Source organism: Teleopsis dalmanni, chromosome X (genome assembly GCF_002237135.1).
Source record: "Teleopsis dalmanni isolate 2A chromosome X, ASM223713v2, whole genome shotgun sequence".
Lineage (NCBI taxonomy): Eukaryota > Metazoa > Arthropoda > Insecta > Diptera > Diopsidae > Teleopsis > Teleopsis dalmanni.
The window spans coordinates 100999965-101013351 of NC_051848.1; the positions used below are offsets into that span (position 1 = coordinate 100999965).

The window sequence follows — 13387 nt, forward strand, 5'->3', positions numbered from 1 at the left end:
TACATTGGGTTCTCTTAAATTTATTAATTATTAAAAGTGAAATAATTTTTTTTAATTATATTCAAATAGTTAATTCAAATAGTTGATTTGAGTTGAGCGGTGTTAAAGATATAAAATTTTATTTTAAATTGTGAAAAATTTATTTTTATTTAAAATAAGATTTTGATTATTAATTAATTTAAGAATTATTTCTTTTTTTAGGGTTGTTATTTGTTATTATTAAATAAGTTATTGAATTTTTTTTATTAAACTTCAACATTTTAGATATAATTATATTAATTATTGGAATATTAATTATGTTAGCTATTATAACTAAAAGAGCTCAAATCCCTTTTTAAGGCAAAAGGTGCTCCTCAGCTTTAGTTCATTTATCTACTCTTCTGACACCTGGGGTTCATCTATTAATTCGATTTAATTTGTTAATTGGTGATACAATTTTAGGTGAGTGTTTATTATTAATTTCAGGTTTAACAAAATACATATCTGGGTTAGGGGCTTATTTTGAATTTGATTTGAAAAAAAATTATTGCATTATCTACACTAAGTCAGTTAGGTTTAATAATAAGAATTTTATCAAGAGTATTTTATAAATTTGTTATTTTTCGTTTACTAACTCATGCTTTATTTAAATCATAAGTATTTATATGTGTTGGGACGATTATTCATCATATAAATAATTTACAAGATATTCGTTTAATGGGAGGTTTAAGAGTTTATATACCTTTTACATATAGATGTTTTAATGTTGCAAATTTATCTTTATGTGGAATATCTTTTTCAGCTGCGTTTTATTCTGAGGATATAATTTAAGAAATTGTATCTTCAAGTTATGTTAATATATATTCTTTCTTTTCTTTTTTCTTTTTTTTTCTACGAGGTTAATAGTTAGACATTGAATTCGTTTAGTTTATTATTCATTAATTGGGAATTTTCATTTTTTTAATATAAATATATTGAAAGATAATTATTGAATTATATTAAAAGATATACTTGGATTGCTATTTATAAGAATTATTGGAGGTGGTCTTTTAAATTAATTGTTATTTGCAACTCCTTCAATAATTTGTTTACCTATAATGTTAAAAATGTTGTCTTTAACAGTTTGTATTTTATGAGGATTTGTAGGATATTATATTTCAAATATTTCTTTATATTTTTATAATAAATCCTTACAAAATTATTTTATTTCAATTTTTTCTGGTTGTATATGATTCATACCTAATATTGTAACATATAGATTAATTTATAATTTTTTATTTTTAGGTAAAAGATTATATAAAAGATTTGATCAAGGTTTATCTGAATTTTTTGGTGGCTTATATTTCTATAAAAATTTATTAAGTTATTCAAAATGGGGAACTAGATGAATAAATATATATTGTGTATGATTAATTCAACCATAAATTATAAATAAAATTCAAAATGGAAGAGAAAAAGATAAAGTTAATGATGAATGACTAGTTCTTGTGAAAATATATGGAAATAATAGTATAAAATTATTAAAAAGAATTATTGTAAATAAAGAAATAATACTTAATGTGGATCCGTTTTTACCTGTAGGTCCTAATAATATTTTAAATTCGTTATGGAGAGTTAATAAAATATTATTTCATAAAATATTATAACGAGAACGAATTAATTAATAAATTATTGGAATTATAATAATTCCTAAAAAAGGTCTAATTCAATTAATGGAAATGTTAAAAATGCTTGAAGAAGGATCAAAAACAGAAAATAGATTTGTTATCATTTTCAATTAAATATATGTGTTGTTATCTTGTAACTTAAAGATTTAGAAGAAGTAGGTAATAAATAATAATAATTTATTCTATTAAAAATAATAAAAATTGAAAAAAATAAAAAAAATAAACTTAATCAGTTGATGGGAACTTAATGGGAATTAAAAAATATTAATTTATTAATTATTTTAGTTTGACATACTAAAAGCTGGAACAGTTCTAGAGTGAATTACATCTGCAGCAGTTACTTAAATTCGAATTTGAGAATTTATAGGTAAAATAACTCGGTTATCGACTTCTAATAATCGAAAATTATTAATATTTAATTCATTTGTTGGAATTATATAGGAACCAAATTGTGCAGAGTATTTTTCCAACTGTACCAAAATAACACTTCACCGAAAAAGGTAGGTGTGATTATATGCTGCAGTTATATAGGTAGTTCGACTAGTAACAAACTTATTAACTTTTTAATTCATCTATATAAGAAAAAGTTTATTAAACGGTTTATTTATGTTAAAATTCATAATTTAAAAACAGAAATGATGCGGAACTAATTTAAAATGTTAATATTTTATGTATACATTTATTTTAGAAATAAAAAGTAAAAACTTTTGTATCGTTTTCCTTCGAAAATTGATTTTATGGTACCACGGTGCGTATGAGTAACGAGAAGGACACCTGATTAATTAATTTTTTTTTATTATTTTAAAAGGAATATCAGAGTGGAAATATTTATTTTTGAAGTAGAATTTACATATAAATTTGATTAAAAAATAGAAAAAAAAATTTGTGTGACATATTCCTTTTTTTTTTATTGAAAAATCGTATATAGATGTTTGGTGTGATATGAAGGATAAATAAATTTTTAAAAGTACTTCTAATTACAATATCATCCAGGGTTTTGTGTAGAATTTTATTTCATTCATTTAATTGAAATGTAGTACGCATGTGCTTGATGTGTTTTGCGGGAGAAAAAAGAATATTAAAAATTTCAAAAAATAACGGGTTCTGAAAATTTTTATTTCGTAGTAAAATTTAAAATTGAATCTAAATAAAATATAAAAAATGAAAATTTAGCTGAGTTTTGAGAAAATTTTTTCTTTTGAAATTTAACGGTTAATATTAGTAGTTAAATATAAACAGTTTTAATTGTTTAAACAATTTCATAAAAGTTCAATCAGTTATCTTTGAAACGCTGTAACTTTTATAGAACTTGAGATATAGCCATTTGAAAATGTGTCTACTATGCCAATTCTCAAAACCCCTTGGGTCCATATCTCCTAGGAGAAAAATTACAAAATTTTTTCAGCCAAATCGGAGATCATGAGGTCAAAGAGGTGTCCGAGTTGTAAAAGAATGACCCATAATCATTAGTCTTTTAATTGAAGGCTGGAATGAATGGTTGGGCAAGATATAAGCTGTGTCTTTTAAAATTTTTATAAAATTTTATTTTTTAGTCAAAAATTCAAATTATAATTCAAAAGACGAGAAGATCCTACAAATCTTGATTATTTAATAATTTTGGATTTATTTTGATTCTTTTCGTTATAAATTTATAAATAATTTTATTTGGGTTATATATAAATTAAAATAACTTTTAATAATTTTTATCATTTATTTATGATTAAATGATCCATTGTTAGTGATTATTAGTGAGTATTTGCGAAAACAGCGTCATTTTTTTGGAGAGTTCTTATCGATAAAAAAGTTTGTGACGTCGATGTTGGATTAAGATTCATATTTAAATGCAGAAGTTTAAATATAAAGTCTGTTCGACTTCTTATTCTTACATGATCTGAGTTGCAACTGGTGTAAGCCAGGTTGGTTTCTCTCTTTGATTCAATAAAATATTTAGTACGAAAGAATTAATATTTATTTTAAAAAAAACATTTTAAGAATAAGTTTTATTACTATTTTGGCAGATTAGTGCAGTAAATTTAGAATTTATTTATATAAATTTAAAAATTATGTTTTTAAGTAAACTTATTATATCTTCATTGAGAAGTTTATTATTAATTATTTAAGTTTTAGTGGGTGTAGCTTTTTAACTTTATTTGAACGTGAAATTGTAGGATATATTCAGATTCGTAAGAGTCCAAATAAAGTTGGATTTATTGATTTATTGGATTAATTGCATCATTAAATTATTTACTTATCCATTAATATCAAATTATATATCTTATAATTATTCTACTATTTTTTCATTATTTAAATCTTTGTTAGTGTGAATATGTATACCTATATTAAGGAGATTTTATAGTTTTAATTTGAGTTTATTATTTTTTTTTAAGAATTACAAGAATAGGGGTTTATTAAGAGGTTTACGAGCTGTTCCTCAAAATATTTCTTATGAAGTGGGATTAGCTTTAATTTTGTTATCATTTACTTTTTTTTAATTGATTTTATAAAATTTCAATATTATATTTGATTTCCTATAGCTTTTATTTGGTTAAGAATTTGTTTAGCAGAAACTAATCGGACTCGATTGGATTTTGCAGAGGGGGAATCAGAATTAGTATCAGTATATGCATTAACTTTTTTAGCTGAATATGCAAGTATTTTATTTATGAGTGTATTATTTTGTGTATTTTTTTGAAATGCAATTTATTTAATATAATTTTTTTTTCAGTTAGTTTTTATTTCTTTTTTATTTATTTGAGTTGGAGGAACTTCACCTCGGTTTCGATATGATAAATAAATGTATTTATCATTAAAAAGTTATTTACCAAATTCATTAAATTTTCTATTATTTGTAATTGGATTAAAAATATATTTATTTATATGACTTATTTTTTGTGGAGTTAATAGAAAATTTTAATTCTATCTTATATTTTTAAAATATATGCTTATTTCAAGCTCATTAACTTAAATTTTAATTTTAGTAAATTATCTTATCATTTATTAATTAATGAATTAACTAAAGGTACAAAAAAAAATAATAATTGTTAGGATTAGTCCAATTATAACATAAGGTTCTTCAACTGGTCGAGCTCCAATTCAAGTTAATAAAATAACAGTAGTTAATATAATTCAAAATAAAATTTTAATTAATAGAATAGAATTGTAATCCTTGAATTTTTTTTATATTATAAAAAAGTATAATTATTATTAAGACGATTACAAATATCATTCTGGTTGAATGTGAATAGGAGTAACTAAAGGGTTAGCTGGAATGAAATTATCTGGATATCCTAATAATAACGGATTCATTAAAGTTAATAAAATTAAAAATATAATTAGGATAATAAGTCCAGTGATATCTTTAAAAGTGAAATAAGGATGGAATGGAATTTTATCAATATTTGAATTTAATCCTATATAATTATTTGATCCTGTTTGATAAAGAAATAAAAAATGAATTATTGTTATTGCTAAAGCAATTATAGGTAATATAAAATGGAAAGTAAAAAGTCGGGTTATTGTAGCATTATCAACTGCAAATCCTCCTCATACTCATTGAACTAAATCAATCCCTAAGTAAGAGATGGCAGATAAAAGATTAGTAATTACTGTAGCTCCTCGAAAAGATATTTGTCCTCTTGGTAAAACATATCCTAAGAAGGCAGTTCTTATTACTAAAAATAAAATAATTACTCCAACTGATCAGGTTTGAGTATAATTAAAAGAAATATAATAAATTTCCCGTCCAATATGAAAATAAATACAAATAAAAAAAAATGAGTTACATTAGCATGAAGAGTTCGTAATAATCATTCATAATTTACATCTCCACAAATATGTCTAATTCTATTAAATGCTATATTAATATCAGCTGAGTAATGTACGGCTGAAAATAATCCAGGTAAAATTCGAATTATTAAACATAATCCCAATAGAGATCCAAAATTTCATCAAGAAGAAATATTAATTGGAGTTTGTAAGTCTACTAGAGAATTATTTATAATTTTGAACAGAGAATGATTAATTTGTATAGTTTTATTCATTTATTTTATAAATCGAACTGGACCAAAAATATATTTGTAATTTTTACAATTGCGATTAGAGTAATTAATAAATAATTTATTAAAAAAATTGTTATGAAATTAGTTTGATAATTATAAGGTTTAGTTAAAATATAAGAATTTTCTTGAATTAAATTTTTTAAATTAGTTAAAATTTTTAAATTTATAAATATATCTATACTAAATAAATATATCTATAATTATATATAAAAATTTCCATAAAAATAAAATTCTGATAATTAATGAGATTGTTCATATTAATCTTTTAATTGAAAATGAAAATATTTCATTTGAAGCGATCGCAGTAATATAAATAAATAAAACTAATATTCCTCCTAAAAAAAATTAAAAATAAGATATAAGCAAATCAAAATGTTTTTGAAATTAATCCTGAGAAAATTTAAATTAAAATTGTTTGAATTAATAATATAAATCCTACTGGTATTGGATGATTTAGAAATAGAAATATAGTACTTGAAATTAGTATAAAGATTAAAATGAATATATGTAAAATTTCAAGAAATAGTTTAATTAAAATATAAATTTTGGGAATTTATGATAAAGAATTATTTCTTCTTTCTTGAGAGTTTTAAAAGATTATTCTTACGTTTGATTTACAAGACCAATGTTTTATTGAACTATTAAAACTTAAATAATAATTTTTTTTTTTTTGATTATTTAGAATTTTATAATGTTAAAATTTATTGTGTTTTGTTTTGTTTTAGTTTTAATTCCTGTTTGTTTTTTTAATAATATATTTTGAATGGTTCAGATAGATGGTTATATTATTTTTAATTAGATTCATATTAATTTTATTTAATATTTATTGTAATTATTTTATCAATATTTCTTATTTTTTAGGATGTGATATAATTTCTTATGGATTAATTTTATTAAGATTTTAAATTTGTTCATTAATATTAATAGCAAGAGAAAAAATTAATAAATTTAAAAATTGCAATTATTTATTTATAATTAATTAATTAATTTTTATATTAATTTTTTTAAATTTTAACTATTTCTAAAATAAATATTTTTGCTTTTTAACTTTATTATTAATTTTAAGATGAAGATATCAACCTTTACGGTTCCAACCTGGGATTTGTTTATTATTTTATAATTTATTTGTTTTTTTTTTACCTATATTATTAAGAATTTTTATATGTCTAATTATGAATTATCATATTTTTGTATAATATTAGCATTTTTAGTTAAAATATCTATATTTTTAGTTCATTTATGATTACCCAAATCTCAAGTTGAAGCTCCAATTTCTGGTTCAATAATTTTAGCTGGAATTATGTTAAAATTAGGGAGGAAATGGGCTTTTACGAGTATTTTCTTTATTTCATTTGATTGTTTAAGATTTAATAATTTTTTATTAGAATTTCTTTAGTTCGAGGAATTTAATTTTTAGTTACATTAAATTGTTTACGTCAAGTTGATTTAAAATCATTAACTGCCTTTTCTTCTGTTGCTCATATAGGAACTGTTTTAGCAGAAATTATAAATTTAAGAAATTGAGACATTTGTGGAGGATATATATTAATAATTTGTCATGGTTTATGTTCTTCGGGTTTATTTTATTTAACTAATATTAGATACGAGTGATTGGGTAGACGAAGATTATTAAAATTGGGGTCAATTTTATATCTTCTTTAACTTTATGATGATATTTATTAAAGTCTGGAAATATAGCATTTTAAATTTATTAGGATAAATTTCTTTAATAAATAGAATTGTAAGTTGATCTTGGTATTCAATAATTAGTTTACGTTTTGTATCTTTTTTTAGAGCTGCATGTACTTTGTATTTATATTCTTATAGACAACACGGAAAAATTTATTCTATAACATATTACTTATTTTTTCTTTTAGAATAAATAATATACGGGAATTTTTATTATTATTGTTACATTGGGTTCTCTTAAATTTATTAATTATAAAAAGTGAAATAATTTTTTTTAATTATATTCAAATAGTTAATTCAAATAGTTGATTTGAGTTGAGCGGTGTTAAAGATACAAAATTTTATTTTAAATTGTGAAAAATTTATCTTTATTTAAAATAAGATTTTGATTATTAATTAATTTAAGAATTATTTCTTTTTTTAGGGTTGTTATTTGTTATTATTAAATAAGTTATTGAATTTTTTTTATTAAACTTCAACATTTTAGATATAATTATATTAATTATTGGAATATTAATTATGTTAGCTATTATAACTAAAAGAGCTCAAATCCCTTTTTAAGGCAAAAGGTGCTCCTCAGCTTTAGTTCATTTATCTACTCTTCTGACACCTGGGGTTCATCTATTAATTCGATTTAATTTGTTAATTGGTGATACAATTTTAGGTGAGTGTTTATTATTAATTTCAGGTTTAACAAAATACATATCTGGGTTAGGGGATTATTTTGAATTTGATTTGAAAAAAAATTATTGCATTATCTACACTAAGTCAGTTAGGTTTAATAATAAGAATTTTATCAAGAATATTTTATAAATTTGTTATTTTTCGTTTACTAACTCATGCTTTATTTAAATCATAAGTATTTATATGTGTTGGGACGATTATTCATCATATAAATAATTTACAAGATATTCGTTTAATGGGAGGTTTAAGAGTTTATATACCTTATACATATAGATGTTTTAATGTTGCAAATTTATCTTTATGTGGAATATTTTTTTCAGCTGCGTTTTATTCTGAGGATATAATTTAAGAAATTGTATCTTCAAGTTATGTTAATATATATTCTTTCTTTTCTTTTTTCTTTTTTTTTTACGAGGTTAATAGTTAGACATTGAATTCATTTAGTTTATTATTCATTAATTGGGAATTTTCATTTTTTTAATATAAATATATTGAAAGATAATTATTGAATTATATTAAAAGATATACTTGGATTGCTATTTATAAGAATTATTGGAGGTGGTCTTTTAAATTAATTGTTATTTGCAACTCCTTCAATAATTTGTTTACCTATAATGTTAAAAATGTTGTCTTTAATAGTTTGTATTTTATGAGGATTTGTAGGATATTATATTTCAAATATTTCTTTGTATTTTTATAATAAATCCTTACAAAATTATTTTATTTCAATTTTTTCTGGTTGTATATGATTCATACCTAATATTGTAACATATAGATTAATTTATAATTTTTTATTTTTAGGTAAAAGATTATATAAAAGATTTGATCAAGGTTTATCTGAATTTTTTGGTGGCTTATATTTCTATAAAAATTTATTAAGTTATTCAAAATGGGGAACTAGATGAATAAATATATATTGTGTATGATTAATTCAACCATAAATTATAAATAAAATTCAAAATGGAAGAGAAAAAGATAAAGTTAATGATGAATGACTAGTTCTTGTGAAAATATATGGAAATAATAGTATAAAATTATTAAAAAGAATTATTGTAAATAAAGAAATAATACTTAATGTGGATCCGTTTTTACCTGTAGGTCCTAATAATATTTTAAATTCGTTATGGAGAGTTAATAAAATATTATTTCATAAAATATTATAACGAGAACGAATTAATTAATAAATTATTGGAATTATAATAATTCCTAAAAAAGGTCTAATTCAATTAATGGAAATGTTAAAAATGCTTGAAGAAGGGTTAGAAGCAGAAAATAGATTTGTTATCATTTTCAATTAAATATATGTGTTGTTATCTTGTAACTTAAAGATTTAGAAGAAGTAGGTAATAAATAAGAATAATTTATTCTATTAAAAATAATAAAAATTGAAAAAAATAAAAAAAAATAAACTTAATCAGTTGATGGGAACTTAATGGGAATTAAAAAATATTAATTTATTAATTATTTTAGTTTGACATACTAAAAGCTGGAACAGTTCTAGAGTGAATTACATCTGCAGCAGTTACTAAAATTCGAATTTGAGAATTTATAGGTAAAATAACTCGGTTATCGACTTCTAATAATCGAAAATTATTAATATTTAATTCATTTGTTGGAATTATATAGGAACCAAATTGTGCAGAGTATTTTTCCAACTGTACCAAAATAACACTTCACCGAAAAAGGTAGGTGTGATTATATGCTGCAGTTATATAGGTAGTTCGACTAGTAACAAACTTATTAACTTTTTAATTCATCTATATAAGAAAAAGTTTATTAAACGGTTTATTTATGTTAAAATTCATAATTTAAAAACAGAAATGATGCGGAACTAATTTAAAATGTTAATATTTTATGCATACATTTATTTTAGAAATAAAAAGTAAAAATTTTTGTATCGTTTTCCTTCGAAAATTGATTTTATGGTCCTCTTGGTAAAACATATCCTAAGAAGGCACTTCTTATTACTAAAAATAAAATAATTACTCCAACTGATCAGGTTTGAGTATAATTAAAAGAATTATAATAAATTTCTCGTCCAATATGAAAATAAATACAAATAAAAAAAAATGAGGTTACATTAGCATGAAGAGTTCGTAATAATCATCCATAATTCACATCTCCACAAATATGACTAATTCTATTAAATGCTATATTAATATCAGCTGAGTAATGTATGGCTGAAAATAATCCAGGTAAAATTCGAATTATTAAACATAATCCCAATAGAGATCCAAAATTTCATCAAGAAGAAATAGAAATTGGAGTTTGTAAGTCTACTAGAGAATTATTTATAATTTTGAAAAGAGGATGATTAATTTGTATAGTTTTATTCATTTATTTTATAAGTCGAATTGGACCAAAAATATATTTGTAATTTTTACAATTGCGATTAGAGTAATTAATAAATAATTTATTAAAAAAATTGTTATGAAATTAGTTGGATAATTATAAGGTTTAGTTAAAATATAAGAATTTTCTTGAATTAAATTTTTTAAATTAGTTAAAATTTTTAAATTTATAAATATATCTATACTAAATAAATATATCTATAATTATATATAAAAATTTCCATAAAAATAAAATTCTGATAATTAATGAGATTGTTCATATTAATCTTTTAATTGAAAATGAAAATATTTCATTTGAAGCGATCGCAGTAATATAAATAAATAAAACTAATATTCCTCCTAAAAAAAATTAAAAATAAGATATAAGCAAATCAAAATGTTTTTGAAATTAATCCTGAGAAAATTTAAATTAAAATTGTTTGAATTAATAATATAAATCCTACTGGTATTGGATGATTTAGAAATAGAAATATAGTAGTTGAAATTAGTATAAAGATTAAAATGAATATATGTAAAATTTCAAGAAATAGTTTAATTAAAATATAAATTTTGGGAATTTATGATAAAGAATTATTTCTTCTTTCTTGAGAGTTTTAAAAGATTATTCTTACGTTTGATTTACAAGACCAATGTTTTATTGAACTATTAAAACTTAAATAATAATTTTTTTTTTTTTGATTATTTAGAATTTTATAATGTTAAAATTTATTGTGTTTTGTTTTGTTTTAGTTTTAATTCCTGTTTGTTTTTTTAATAATATATTTTGAATGGTTCAGATAGATGGTTATATTATTTTTAATTAGATTCATATTAATTTTATTCAATATTTATTGTAATTATTTTATCAATATTTCTTATTTTTTAGAATGTGATATAATTTCTTATGGATTAATTTTATTAAGATTTTGAATTTGTGCATTAATGTTAATAGCAAGAGAAAAAATTAATAAATTTAAAAATTGCAATTATTTATTTATAATTAATTAATTAATTTTTATATTAATTTTTTTAAATTTTAACTATTTCTAAAATAAATATTTTTGCTTTTTAACTTTATTATTAATTTTAAGATGAAGATATCAACCGTTACGGTTCCAACCTGGGATTTGTTTATTATTTTATAATTTATTTGTTTTTTTTTTACCTATATTATTAAGAATTTTTATATGTCTAATTATGAATTATCATATTTTTGTATAATATTAGCATTTTTAGTTAAAATATCTATATTTTTAGTTCATTTATGATTACCCAAATCTCAAGTTGAAGCTCCAATTTCTGGTTCAATAATTTTAGCTGGAATTATGTTAAAATTAGGGAGGAAATGGGCTTTTACGAGTATTTTCTTTATTTCATTTGTTTGTTTAAGATTTAATTATTTTTTATTAGAATTTCTTTAGTTCGAGGAATTTTAGTTACATTAAATTGTTTACGTCAAGATGATTTAAAATCATTAACTGCCTTTTCTTCTGTTGCTCATATAGGAACTGTTTTAGCAGAAATTATAAATTTAAGAAATTGAGACATTTGTGGAGGATATAGATTAATAATTGGTCATGGTTTATGTTCTTCGGGTTTATTTTATTTAACTAATATTAGATACGAGTGATTGGGTAGACGAAGATTATTAAAATTGGGGTAAATTTTATATCTTCTTTAACTTTATGATGATATTTATTAAAGTCTGGAAATAAAGCTTTTTAAATTTATTAGGATAAATTTCTTTAATAAATAGAATTGTAAGTTGATCTTGGTATTCAATAATTAGTTTACGTTTTGTATCTTTTTTTAGAGCTGCATGTACTTTGTATTTATATTCTTATAGACAACACGGAAAAATTTATTCTATAACATATTACTTATTTTTTCTTTTAGAATAAATAATATACGGGAATTTTTATTAGTATTGTTACATTGGGTTCCCTTAAATTTATTAATTATAAAAAGTGAAATAAATTTTTTTAATTATATTCAAATAGTTAATTCAAATAGTTGATTTAAATTGAGCGGTGTTAAAGATATAAAATTTTATTTTAAATTGTGAAAAATTTATCTTTATTTAAAATAAGATTTTGATTATTAATTAATTCAAGAATTATTTCTTTTTTTAGGGTTGTTATTTATTATTATTAAATAAGTTATTCAATTTTTTTTATTAAACTTCAACATTTTAGACATAATTATATTAATTATTGGAATATCAATTAAGTTAGCTGCGATAACTAAAAGAGCTCATCTACTCTTCTAACACCTGGGGTTCATCTATTAATTCGATTTAATTTGTTAATTGGTGATACAATTTCAGGTGAGTGTTTATTATTAATTTCAGGTTTAACAATATATATATCTGGGTTAGGGGCTTATTTTGAATTTGATTTGAAAAAAAATTATTGCATTATCTACACTAAGTCAGTTAGGTTTAATAATGAGAATTTTATAAATTTGCTATTTTTCCTTTATAACTCATGCTTTATTTAAATCATAAGTATTTATATGTGTTGGGACGATTATTCATCATATAAATAATTTACAAGATATTCGTTTAATGGGAGGTTTAAGAGTTTATATACCTTTTACATATAGATGTTTTAATGTTGCAAATTTAGCTTTATGTGGAATATCTTTTTCAGCTGCGTTTTATTCTGAGGATATAATTTAAGAAATTGTATCTTCAAGTTATGTTAATATAAATTCTTTCTTTTCTTTTTTCTTTTTTTTTCTACGAGGTTAATAGTTAGACATTGAATTCGTTTAGTTTATTATTCATTAATTGGGAATTTTCATTTTTTTAATATAAATATATTGAAAGATAATTATTGAATTATATTAAAAGATATACTTGGATTGCTATTTATAAGAATTACTGGAGGTGGTCTTTTAAATTAATTGTTATTTGCAACTCTTTCAATAATTTGTTTACCTATAATGTTAAAAATGTTGTCTTTAATAGTTTGTATTT

General features: G+C 21.0%; 2 pseudogenes; both read left to right on the forward strand.

Moving 5' to 3' along the window:
- Positions 1–7885: 7885 nt before the first annotated feature.
- LOC119688846 lies at positions 7886–8504 on the forward strand (annotated as a pseudogene).
- A 1749-nt stretch (positions 8505–10253) lies between these two features.
- On the forward strand, positions 10254–13159 carry LOC119688847 (annotated as a pseudogene).
- The last annotated feature ends 228 nt before the right edge of the window (positions 13160–13387 follow it).